Source organism: Calidris pugnax, unplaced genomic scaffold (assembly GCF_001431845.1).
Source record: "Calidris pugnax isolate Ruff unplaced genomic scaffold, ASM143184v1 scaffold148, whole genome shotgun sequence".
NCBI classification, from domain to species: Eukaryota; Metazoa; Chordata; class Aves; order Charadriiformes; family Scolopacidae; genus Calidris; species Calidris pugnax.
This window is the reverse complement of record NW_015090926.1, coordinates 2,478,103-2,490,278: the sequence shown is the minus strand read 5'-3', so window position 1 is coordinate 2,490,278 and position 12,176 is coordinate 2,478,103. Positions and strand designations below refer to the sequence as shown.

Sequence of the window (12,176 nt, the reverse complement as noted above, 5' to 3'; positions counted from 1 at the left end):
AAAAAAAAAAAGGAGGGGGGGGAGAAAAAAAAAAAGAAGGGCCAATCCAATAAATATTGCGGCGTGGAAACCAAGAAGATGGAAATAAAAAACTGTTTTATGAGAGGGCGTGGAAAAAAGCAAAACCTCGGAGAAGTGGAAAATCAAGCCTGCAAACTCCTCTGATGATGCTGGTCTTGGCTGGCCTCTCCTGCTCGGGGGACGAAGGGAGCGATACGGCGAGGTGCGGAAATCTCCTGCTTCAGCCTCCCGGAGCCTCTCTGTGATAAAGCAGGGTCCAGTCCCGGGAACATCAACTTCTGCGGAAGGACAAAACAGTTTGAGAGAGCGGGGAGAGGTGGGGGGTGGGGGGGTAGGGGGGTGGTGTTTGAGAGAGAAAAAGAATCCACCCCTCAGATGACTACATAAGGAGATCGAGAAAAAAAAAAAAACACAACCCCAGTTCTTCTCGGTCTTGCCCAGGAGCTGCTCCCCTTTTCCCTCTGAAGCAGAAGCAAGAGCAGCAAGGAAAAATATACCACGCCAGCAGGCAAATAAATAAACTTGAATGCAGCGGCAGGCAGGGAGGGATCGTGAAGAGCGACGAGGATTGGAGGGGCAAAAGTCAGTTGTGAAAAAAAAAAAAATAATAAATTGCTTTATGGGAGGGAAAAAAAAATCTTTAAACAGTCACGCCCCCTTTTGCAATGACCGGTCCCTTCACTGCGTGTAAATCCGACATCAGCAGCCTGGAAAAGCTGGGAGCCTGGCGTGCTGGCTTGCCTCTGTGCATGCGTGCGTGCGGCGGGCAGCCGCAGAGAGAGACGCGGTATATAGAGGTACACACGCAGACATACATACATGCACACGCGTGTGTCCGAGGCGGGATCTGGCTCCGGTGTGCGTGATGGATGAAGGCGAGGAGGAGGAGGAGGAGGTGCGGGCAGCCAGGTCACAGCACGGGCGCTGCTGCTCGATCATGTGGGATTTTTGCATGCAGTTTACTTGGGAAAGGGGGGGATTTGCCGGCGCAGCCAGTCAGGGCACAGCCTGCTGTTTGCTTACAGATTGCCTTTTTTTTTTTTTTTTTTTTTTTTTTTTACACCTCGACCTGATTGGCTTGCAACACGAGAAGGGAGGCGCCGTCGCAGGCTTCTCCTCCTCCGTGCCAAAAAAACACCCAACCCCACCTTCTGGAAACCTGACTAATTGAATTACTGAGACATCGGAGTGGTTCCTGTGCAGCTTTTGCTGCTAAACGTAACCATTTCGGCGCCGGGCGGCTGCGGCGGGGGCGGACGCGGGCTGCCTGCGGATGAGTTTCCCTCCACCCGCGGAGAAACGGGGCGCCCGGTAAATCAGCCGCCAAAGAAAACTCCTTCCCCGCTCCATCCCGCCGCCGAACGCCCGGCGGCACCCGGCTGGGCAGCAGGCTCCGCTCGGCCTCCCTTCCCCTCCTTTCCGCCGCCCGCGCCCTTCTGCCACCGACGGGCGGGCAGCGGGGCCGGCGCTTCGCCGCCAAATAAACCGCTTCGGCTCGGAGGAGGAGGCGAGGCGGCGCTGGCCGCCACCCAAGCGCGGCGGGGCCGCGGGGCGCGGGCAGGTGAGCGGCTGCGGGGGGGAGGGAAGGGGTGGAAGGGGCCGGTCTGGCGGCCGGGGCCTCCTCCGTTGGGGAGGGCGCTGCCTCCGCCCCCGCCCCGCCGGCGTTGCCGGGGGGCTAGGCAAGGATTTTAAGTTGCTAAGAAAAAGGGATAGAGGGACCTGGGGAAAGAAACTCATCCAGAGCTTGAAGGTTTGGAAATAAGCCTGTGGACATGAGTATTTCAACCTGGCAAGGCTAGAACAAAATGTCAACCTCTCTGGGACAATTCTTGCTTGGTACAGTTTATCTCATGTATTTGCTGTGTATAATTTCATGGCAGCATGAAGGGAGATACTAGATACTTCTGGCAATAGAAAACTGGCAACACATTTAGATGTTTTGGAACAAATTAATCCTAAATATTTCTCATCCTGGGAGGAATGTTCATAATGCCTTATGTCTTTTAATTCTGTATGAGGTGACCTTCAGAGCATCAAATGAGAAGAGGCCGGCCAGTGGATCTGCTCTGAAGACATGCAAAGACTAATTGTCCATTCCTAAACACCATTAGTATATGCAGCTAAATAAAGGAACCCAGTTTTCCTTCCAGCTTTTGTTTGCCAAAGTTATGTTAGTGCTTGTGTTGTTTGTTTTGGGAACATGTTTTGTGTTAGGCCTTCGCAGCTGTGATGAAAGCATGGAAAGTGTTAGCGAGAAATTCTATTTTCTAGTGTTTTAGATGGCAAACATTTCAGGGTAGGGGCTGTTTAACAGCACATTTCATTAGAACAACTGGTCCTGATTATGCTAGGGTCATTTAGTATGATAGAGATATAAATAAATATGCCAATCACACAAAAACAGACAGGAGTTGTCAGCCCAATCAACCATGTGTCTGCTATCCCACGTTGACAGCGAGCAGCATCAGTTCAGTCTGCTGGCAGAATAAGACCCATTTGGCTAATTAGAAGCTAAAGACTGGGCTAAACGTCAAAGCACGATGCTTTTCTTGCTCTTTGTTGGCATCAACTCTTTATTACTTCAGATATTCTTGTTATTTACACCAAAGGACAAGGCTTCTTTAAATGTTAGGTTTTTGTGTCAAATTTTATTTGGATACAGAACTTGGGAATGAGAAACTCCTCACCTAGCTCATTTTTGTCATCAACTGTCAGGCAGCACTGCTGGTCAAAACCTGTAGAGTGGAGAACAACAGACCACTCCTGTTTTTCTTGAGGGCCAAACTAGCAACTGTTGTGCTTCCATGCAGAGCCAAGTTTTATTAGTTTTTGAATACTTTGTCTACAGGGTCACTGGAAATACATAGGCAGAGCAGGTGGACAGAAATCTTCCTTGAAATCTGGCTATTATTTGTTGCAGTTTGTCTATTGCACAGCAGAGCTGGAGTCTATCATCCAGTACAGTGATTGATACTGTTCATATACTTTCAGTCCAGGTATTAATAGTATGCATATTGATTCAAGCAAACTCAAACTGAGTAATAAATGGCTGAATGTTAATTAGATATCTGAAATTCATGAATTTCCCTTTATGGAATACATTTTCAAATTGCAAAAGAAATTATTTTAGCAGATAATAAGTAGTGGGTTTTTCAGTCTTCTTAGAAACCTGTTACTGTTGCTGCTGTCTCTGGCTCAAGCACGAAGCCGGAACAGTTTGTGTGAGTGTATAGCAGTGCTAAGCTTGTTATAGAGTGCCATAGGTACTGAATCTGGGTTAAGGGGTAAAAAATTGAGATCATCACTCTTAACTCTGGGAAATCATATGTAAACTGCTGAATAGAGTGGAGGTTTTCACACCATTAGACAAGGGATGTATGTTTAGTAACAGAAGAACGCCAACATTAACATCTTCCTGACAAGTTTCCCTCGGTAATAAAAGTGACAGAGATTTTTAAAAAATATTTAAAAAAAAGAAAACAAGAAAAGAGGAACACACATGACAGAGTTGCAATCCCAGTTTTGTTTAGGTGCTTCCTACTGGCTCTATTACTTGCTGGAATATATTTTTTCCCCTTTTCATATAACTTCCTACCTTTCTTCTGTTGATGGCTGCCTTTTGGTAACACAAGTGAACCACCAGTGTGAAATACCCTTTCCACCAGCTCTGCTGCTTAAACTAGCTGTGATTCACTAGTTTTGTTGTTCAGCCCTCTGCCACTGCATTCTGGATGATGAAAACAGTAGATCTACATGAGGGACTCTCAGTTTTATGACAGTTTGTCTCTATTGATCAGTAAAATAGCCACTGAGAGGTACCTTTAGAGGTTACATTTAATAAACTAAGTAAATTAGCTAAAATTTGGTCAATCTTATGCTGTGTGACATTTTTCATAAGACAGAAGAAGCCCCAAATAAATTTGATTTATTTCATTGATGAGTAATATTTTCTCATTTTAGCAGTTCAGAAATCAAGCATCAAATGGCTTGGTGCCTGTCAGAAGATGATAGAGCAGATGTGTTATACATGTTACTTTCAAGTTAAGTAATCGAATAAGAACCCATTACAACAACACTGACTAACACTGAGAAGAGGATAAATCAGACATTACATATTTTAAAAATACTGTTTTAAAATTTCAGCTGTATATAGCTTTGATACCAAAACACTGTCTACTTTTGTGTTGCTCCTTCACAACTGAATCTAGAATTTAGTCAAAGCACGTTGCTGTGGCCCCTAGTTTCTGGTTACATTCACAGAATTGTCTTTCTCAGGGGCTTGTGAGAGAATCTGAAGTTATTCACATCTAACATTGATGAAAGGTCCTTTAAACTTTCTGAGAGAAAATTAGAATGGAACAGTTATTCTCTTTTTTGGGTTGCTTCTTTATCAGATAGAAGCTAACATAAATTATCTCAATTATTGTGCAATGATATAAATGCAGCCTGTTCTAATCCCAACACTACTAAATAAGACAAATTATGCCACTTTATGAGATGCACCTATGTTGGCCAGAACGATAATTTCAAATACTGTGGGTTTTTATGACCTCCAGAACAAGCCCTTTGCTATCTCAAGGTCTGTAGAATAAAGAGCAAAACATTTTTGCACAAATGATTTAATAATTCCTGAATACATTCACAAAAGTAAATAGCATTCTGATGAAGCATACTGTGTCACTCAATGGGATTACAGTCAATATCATAAAATTCTTAGGTCATCTGTGCTACCAAATGATTTTGGACAATGGTTCTCCTTACCCTGATCAAAACTATATTGGTATGCTAGCTTAGCATATTACTTCCTGCAAATGACCTTTAGAATACCTCAATGGATGGCTTGTTTTCTGTTTCAGTTGACAACTGGGGCTGGCTTAATCTATACAGGACATCCTCCATTCTATATCAGATGATTTTCAACATTTGGAGGAGATTTTGTGTATATTTAGGTTGCAGATGCTTCTGGTTAAAGCTGTGCCATCTAGCAGCATTTCAAAAAGGAAATTTTTAAAACTGTTTACTCTGGGATTAGTCAAATCTGTAATTAAAGAGCATTTCCTGCTTTCATTTGATGGAGAAACATTTCCATTTTTTGAGAGAGATTAAAGTTCTAACTCTTTTTAGTGCAGAAACAGCAAGCAACAATCTTAAATTTGAATTAATACTGTAAAAAACTGCAAATTTCACCCAATCTAGATCAGCGTTGTAACCTATGCAATGATTGCTGGTAGTCTTTGGAGAAACAGTCACGTTGCACTGGCTATCCTAATTTCTGCATTCTGCTCCTCAGGAAAGTAACTAAAAATATATGAAGTACTTTCCTGGTGTTTTTTCGTATAATCCATTGCTAGGGTTGCCACAGGGATGTTATATGTTGGTGTTTTGGGTGAGCAACTGATCTGTGTTAGAATGAACGGTAGTCAGCATTGTACCTACAGATGAGTGAGGAATATGGTCCCCATAAATCTGTCTCTCTGTTGAGAAGTAGCCTACCTAACAAAAATGCCTGTGGAGCCTTCACTTGGATGATATACTGTTCATAAGTCCAGGTTCACTGGAAGAGCTCTTGTATATTCATAATTCTTTCAATAAATCTGTTCTGGGATTTAACTGAAAAAGAATTATATCAGCCAGACCTTTGCATGATGTGGAGTTTTTGTAAGCCTTACTACCTATAAAAAAGAAGTTAAGATGTGATTCTCTAAAGCCCCAAGCGATAGATTCTACATGAGAAAGCATAAGCAATTCAGTGGAGCTGGCCTAGCACACGCGATTCAGACCCAGGGTCAGACTTCCTCAAATCATGGGAAACTTGAGTTCCTCTTCAGCAGATTTCTTTTGTAAAGACCAGCTGCAAAACTTGGATCCAGATCCGAGCTCAGGCATGTTCAGATTTAGGGTGTTAGTACTTTTGGGCCTGCTCTTATGTTCTAAACTCTATCTTTGTGATATAGCAAGCCAGGTGAGATTTGGTATTGTATTTTCTTTCCACCTGGACTGTGAAGAGACCACTTGCCATTGTTTTGCTGAAAGGCATTTCTTTAATTTTCCTTTTTTTTTGCCTTGCTTGGCTAGCAAGCAACTGAAAAACATTTGCAACTGTAATTACTTTCTGTATATCTGCAATTTGTGTTGTGTGCACAAATCTAAAGCTAAAGACACTTTATACAAGATTCTTAAGAAAGTAAAAAATACTGTAGTGACAAACATGAGAGACTAAATGCATGAAAACAAACAATAGTCTGAAAGCACTCTGACAAATTTTTCTCCTTCTTTTCCTCTATTTTTCTCAGGCTTTATTATTTTAATTGGGCTAACCAGTCGTATTTTACTGAAAGTTTAGGGAGTGTCATTTAATACCAGCTGTTACTTAGAAAATAACAGTCAATGGCTCTGAATAATGCAAAGAAGAAGTTGAAAGTAAAAATTGAAACCTGTTCAACAATTTGTACAACAAAAGCCCAAGGTCTGCCTTATTTTTGAGTAATATAATTCAAGCCTTCAACTCCAGGGATAGCAGAAGCTACCCAGAGTAAGATCTTTGTGTGGGTTGGAGCACTGCTGGAGCAGCAGCTGATCATTGTTTGGATAACATTTCCAATAAAATTCTCAAATCTGAACTGCACCCCTCAACAAACTTCCAGAATTTAAAATGTGACATGAGCCAAATAGTACCTTTAGAAGGAAAAGCTTATCTCTGCAAGACCAACAGATATATTAGCTTTCTCTGGGCTCTATGTTATTTTGGCTAGGCTGCTAGAAATAGCCAACATGGTAAATCCATAGGTGGGCTAGCAACCTTTAGCTTACTTTGGTTATTTCTTGCACTTATAGCCTACAGTATAAACAAAACCTTAGAAGAGATTGGATGGTATTCTGGAGGGAGCACTCAACACAACTTCAACAAGCATCGGGTATCCAGAAACAAGTATTTGTTTTGTACTAGTATCACTGTGAAAGGGACTTCATCTTTGAGAAACACTATTTACTTGTCCTTCAAATTCCTAAACAGTCAGTTGGGTTTGATTCAGGCTAAGTATTAAACAAAGGCATGCTTTCCTTTTCTCTTTCTTTTTTAACACCATCTCTTTGAAGTAATGTATAGTCATATTCCATATGTGTATAGCTGTATTCCATTCTTTTGATTCCAGTGAATTTACTCTAGATATACAGCGTTTCACAGAGTAAAACCCAGTATGATGGCTTTTTCATTAGTTTCACACACAGCAAGCTGAACAAATCGAGAGACCTCAGCTGCTCCTCTTAAGTCTTGCCCTTGAGACCTTTCAACATCTTGGTTATGTTGAAGGGTAGAACCATTCTCTGCACACACTTTCATAGTTTGATGTCCTTCTTAGATTAAGGCACCCAACACTGCACACAGTACTTGAGGAAGGCCACACCAGTGCAGTGCCAAGTGGGACAATCACCTCCCTCAACCTGCTGCTGATGCTGTGCTTGATGCTCCCCAGGATGCAATTGGACCCTTTTGGCTACAAGGGCACGCTGTTATACTCATGTTCAACCTGCTGCCAACCCTCAGACCCTCAGATCTCTTTCCATGGGGCTGCTCTCCAGCTTTTCATCCCCAAATTGATATGTATATGACGATTACCCTGTCCCAGGTGGAGAATGTTGCACTAGCTCTTGTTAAATTTCATACCGTTGGTGATTGCCCAGCTCTCTAGTCTATCCAGATCCCTCTCTGCCTTTGAGGGAGTCCGTAGCTTCCCCTAATTAAATGTCATTAGTAAACTTACTTAATGTACATTTGATTCCTGCGTCCAGATAATTTATCAAAACATTAAAGAGCACTGTCGCTAAAACAGAGCCCTGGGGAACCCCACTGGTGACTGGCCACCAGCCTTATGTGACTAACTCCTTGAGCTGGACCTGTCAGTTGCTCACCCAATGTATTATGGACTTGTGTAGCTGTATGGTGGACTTTATATCCAGAAGGATACTGTGAGAGACACTATCAAAAGCTTTGCTAAAACAGAAACTCCACACATCTGCTGGCTTCCTTACTCAACCAGTTGTGTGACCTTGTCATTAAAGGAAATTGTTAGTTAAACAGGACTTTTGCCTTGTGGACCCTTCTTCAACCCCAGCTCTCTCAGCGTTCCAGGCCTCTGACCATTTTTGTGGCACTCCTCTGAATCTACTCTAACAGGTCAATGTCTGTATTGTACAGGGGAGCTGGATGCAGTACTGCAGGTAGGGTCTCACCAGAGCAGAGTAGAGGGGCAGAATCACCTCCCTTGCCTTACTGGCCACACTCCTTTTTGTGCAGGCCAGGATACAATTGGCTTTCTGGGGTGCAAGCACACATTTCTGTCTCATACCTAATTTTTCATCCACCAGTATCCTCAAGTCCTTCTCCTCAGGGCTGCTTTCAGTAATTCATCCCCCAGCCTCTACTGATATTGGAGATTGCCTTGACCCAGGTGGAGGACCTTGCACTTAGCCTTGTTGAATGTCATGAAGTTAACATGGGTTCATTCATGCCAAGTATGATACATTTATTTACATCAGAAAAATTGATTCCCTAATAAGAAGATTGTGGAAAACACTATTTATGCAAAAAGTAGGCATTTGGTGGTCACAGATCAGTACCCATGTTTTCATTTGCTTAGCTAGCCTCCTAAGTGTAGTGATTCAAGTTGGTATTTTGCCTCCAGGTTGTTTATTTTTTTATTCCTGCAGAAAGAATATTCATAAGATCTGTAACTAAATTTGACAGGGAAACTTGGCTTGTCTATCCGTGCCCATTTTTTTCTCTCAAAGTTAGCCATTCCTGTAACATTTCTGGTATTTCACTACTTCGAAAAGGTGCAGAAGTCTCTAGGAGACAGTCTCCTAAACATAAAGAATTAAAGATTTTTTGCAGTTGCAACGCCAAGCTGCATGGCAGCACACTCGTGCATCTGCACAACTCATAGTGGCAGGCAAGGTGCTTATTAATAAGGGGATATGGAAACATTTTTACACATCATTTCAATTTGTTGTCAACTGAATGATACAGACATGAAGTTGGGACGACCTGACCAGACAATTTGAAAAAGTTAACTCAAAGTCAATGCAGTCCTGGTGCATCTTCCTTTTTCATAGCAGTTTGGTGTCCATGGCCTTCCCTTATGCTCCCTTAATGGGAAAAGGGATATGCTGAAAGAATAAAAGAGACTCTCTTTTCCCTGGAGAAGGACAAACACAGAACTTGTATTGAGAATGAGAAGGGTTCATAGCGCTGTGCAACATTTTGGAAAGAGATAAGAGCAACAGGGTGAGGAAAGAGAGATGCAAGATGGTGTTACTGTCTGTGTGTAGCAGGGCCTCATGCCTGCTGGCACCAGGGGAAGGGGAGGGCTGATGCAGCCTAAGACCTCATGGTAGGAGAAAGGCCAACAGCATACTTTTCTCACAGGTACAGTGAAGAAAGCAGAGTCTGCCCCAGAAGAGTGGTTATTAAGGGGTGTGAATATAAAGGAGTAAAAATTGTTCAACATTACATCAGCTTTCAAACCCCTGTAGTGAACAGTTGCATCAAAATTCACATCCACAAAAATAACCCACCTCCAGCTCATAGTTGCTTGGTTATGTGGAGACTTGTTTCTTAAGAAAAGCATTTCAAACTTTGATGACTGCTGAGAGTGGCAGGAGTTGATGAGGTCCTCCTCTGCAAATCTCTTTCATCGTCTTTGGTAATTACAGTTAAAGACAACTTTGGCATGGGGTTGCTATTCTTTCTGGCATAGATTATTGCAAGGCTTCTAACTCTAGCTGAGCACAAATACACATCTACTTTAGACCTTTGAGGGGAGAGAGCCTTGAGCTAAGTCCCTTTACAAACTGGAGCCTGGAGAAATAAATACCAGGGTTTCAGGTTGTTTACATTAAGAGAAGTGAATATTTTAATATATTAAAAGTTGTTAACCTCTTTCAGAAACTTTACTGGAAACAAGTGACTAGGTTTGAAGAATGAAACATGATTCCTAATAGCTTGCTTTTCTTTCATATTCACATGAAAATAATTGCCTGTCAAGCCAAACCCTCAGCTACCTTTTTCCTCTGCAAAATCCCCTGCAGTGTATAGATAATAGAGAAGACTAGAAGTACCTCTTACTGTTCCCATCTTTGTGTGCTCTCTGAGACGAACTTGCCGTTTTGGGCCTCTTCTGACTTTTCCAAGTGGCTGTATGTACTCCTTGTTGATGTTTTATACCCTGCAAAGGTCAGAGAATGTGTGGTGACTGTATCATATAACATGGTCTCACTAATCTACTGTGTTCCTTTCTTGCATGTTAAATGCTCTACCCTGTGGCATTCTGCAAAGCATCCACGCTGAGATGTGGGACCCATACCTTTACTTTGAACCCTACCTAGAGAAGTCTGGCCTGATGTCATGCAAGATTCTGTGTATTTCACTCTAACAGGATTAAGTTCACCAGATGGTTTCAGTTTCCCTATTTTAAGCATAGACAGGGGCGGAAGCAGAATTTACTTTTAAAAGTCAAAATTTATGCCTTTAAAAAGCTGCTGTTTAATATTTTTTTCCAGAGTCCTCTTAACCATCGATTTTTTTTCTACAAAACCTGTGATTTTGAATCCAGAAGTAGATACTTCACCTTAAGAAAATCTGGAATACTGTCTTGAAGCAGCAGAGAACTGAAACACAAACTACTCTGTAAATCTATTGTCAAAATATATTAGCTCAGGCTGAAAGCATTTTGCCTGCTTTTGGTTGATGGGTGATAACTGGGAAACTAATGACCTTAAACAACCAAACCCCAAAGTTTGGTCTTGAAGAGGGGACATGGAGAGTTTTGCAAGAGTGGTTCCTAGTACTCACGAATCATCACAGCATTAGCTGCATCCAGAATTACACATTTTTTTCTGCACAACTCTGGCCATTAGCCAAAGGAGGGAAATCGGAGGAAAAATCTGCATAGTTCTGTCGTGTATGTCTAATGAAAGTACCTATGCAAAGAATAAGTGAAAAATTAGTAGTCTTTCATTTAAAAACAGACAATATGAAGAAACTGTGAAAAGAAGAAACTGTGAGGCAGCTGACAGAAAGGAAGTTTAAATTTCTCTGGGACGTCAATGGTTCTGAGATTAATAAATTACAGTAATTGAATTGTGGTAACAGCAACTCTGAGTGAAGCAAAGAGATGTCTGATGGGTCATATGGCATTTCTGAGAGACAGATGTATCAAGGTTCCTGAAGAAGTGTTGGTGTAGACGGCGCGCACTAGGACTACCTGCATACTGTGTAATATACTTTTCTCTTTGCTACCTATTGGTAGCAAATCAAAAGTACCTCTGCTGAATGTAGTAGAATGTGAACAGGTTTGGCCTCCACCACAGTATCACTACCAGCTTGTTGATATTGTTTAGGAATGACTCGGACAGTGGGGGGTTGCTTGGTTTGTTGTTTTTTTGTTGTTTTTTTAAGTTTATAGACTATGGTGAACATAATACTCTGTGCCCACTTTTCACTTCTGTACATGCTTGCAATGATCAAAATTTACTTGAATTAATTATATAATACCACAAAAGCACCAAATTAGTGGCATTTCCATTATGCTTTTAGTAGCATTCTTTATCTGCCAAATGCTACACAATGGAATAGGTTACCTTTCTGTTTACATTTCTTCTGAAGAAGTGCTAGGGTTTATTTACTTGTTTATCTTCTCTTGTCATCATTAACATCACTGTGATACATTTACAAAACTGTGTTTTGCACTGATTTTGTACTCATAGGTACATATGACTCCTGTAATGGAGGAACTTCAGAATTAATCTTGTGGATGAAGGTGGGAGGAAGGACAACTTCAATAATTTAAAGGAAATCCATTCAGTTTATTTTAGAGTTAAGTCAGTATGGAAGAAGTTTTTCTGTTTTAAAAAACACAAAGGAACAAAGAACGACACAAATGCATGCAGATGCTGTCCTTTCTCTTGGATAGTTCAAAATGGTTTGGATTTAAAAATTCAGTCTTGGCAGGCTTTTAGTCCTCAAGGAATGTGTGCTTGTTAAATCCCGGCCAAAAAAAAAAAAAAAAAAAAAGTCATGTAGGTTTTATCTGCAGAATCTCCCTGCAACTTCCAGTCTCTGAGAGGACAACACCAGGCATCAACAAAATCCTAGAGCT

At 41.6% G+C, this 12,176-nt stretch overlaps 1 protein-coding gene across 1 annotated transcript in view; it reads right to left on the bottom strand.

The window, feature by feature from the left end:
* Positions 1-948, bottom strand: part of EFNA5 (ephrin-A5) — a 217,405-nt gene extending 216,457 nt beyond the window's left edge. Inside the window, exons 1-2 of the mRNA XM_014951489.1 lie at positions 841-948; positions 127-299 (exon numbers count right to left, since the gene is read on the bottom strand). The gene's annotated coding sequence lies outside the window, so the exon portion shown is untranslated. The remainder of the gene's footprint in view (positions 1-126; positions 300-840) is intronic.
* Positions 949-12,176: the final 11,228 nt, after the last annotated feature.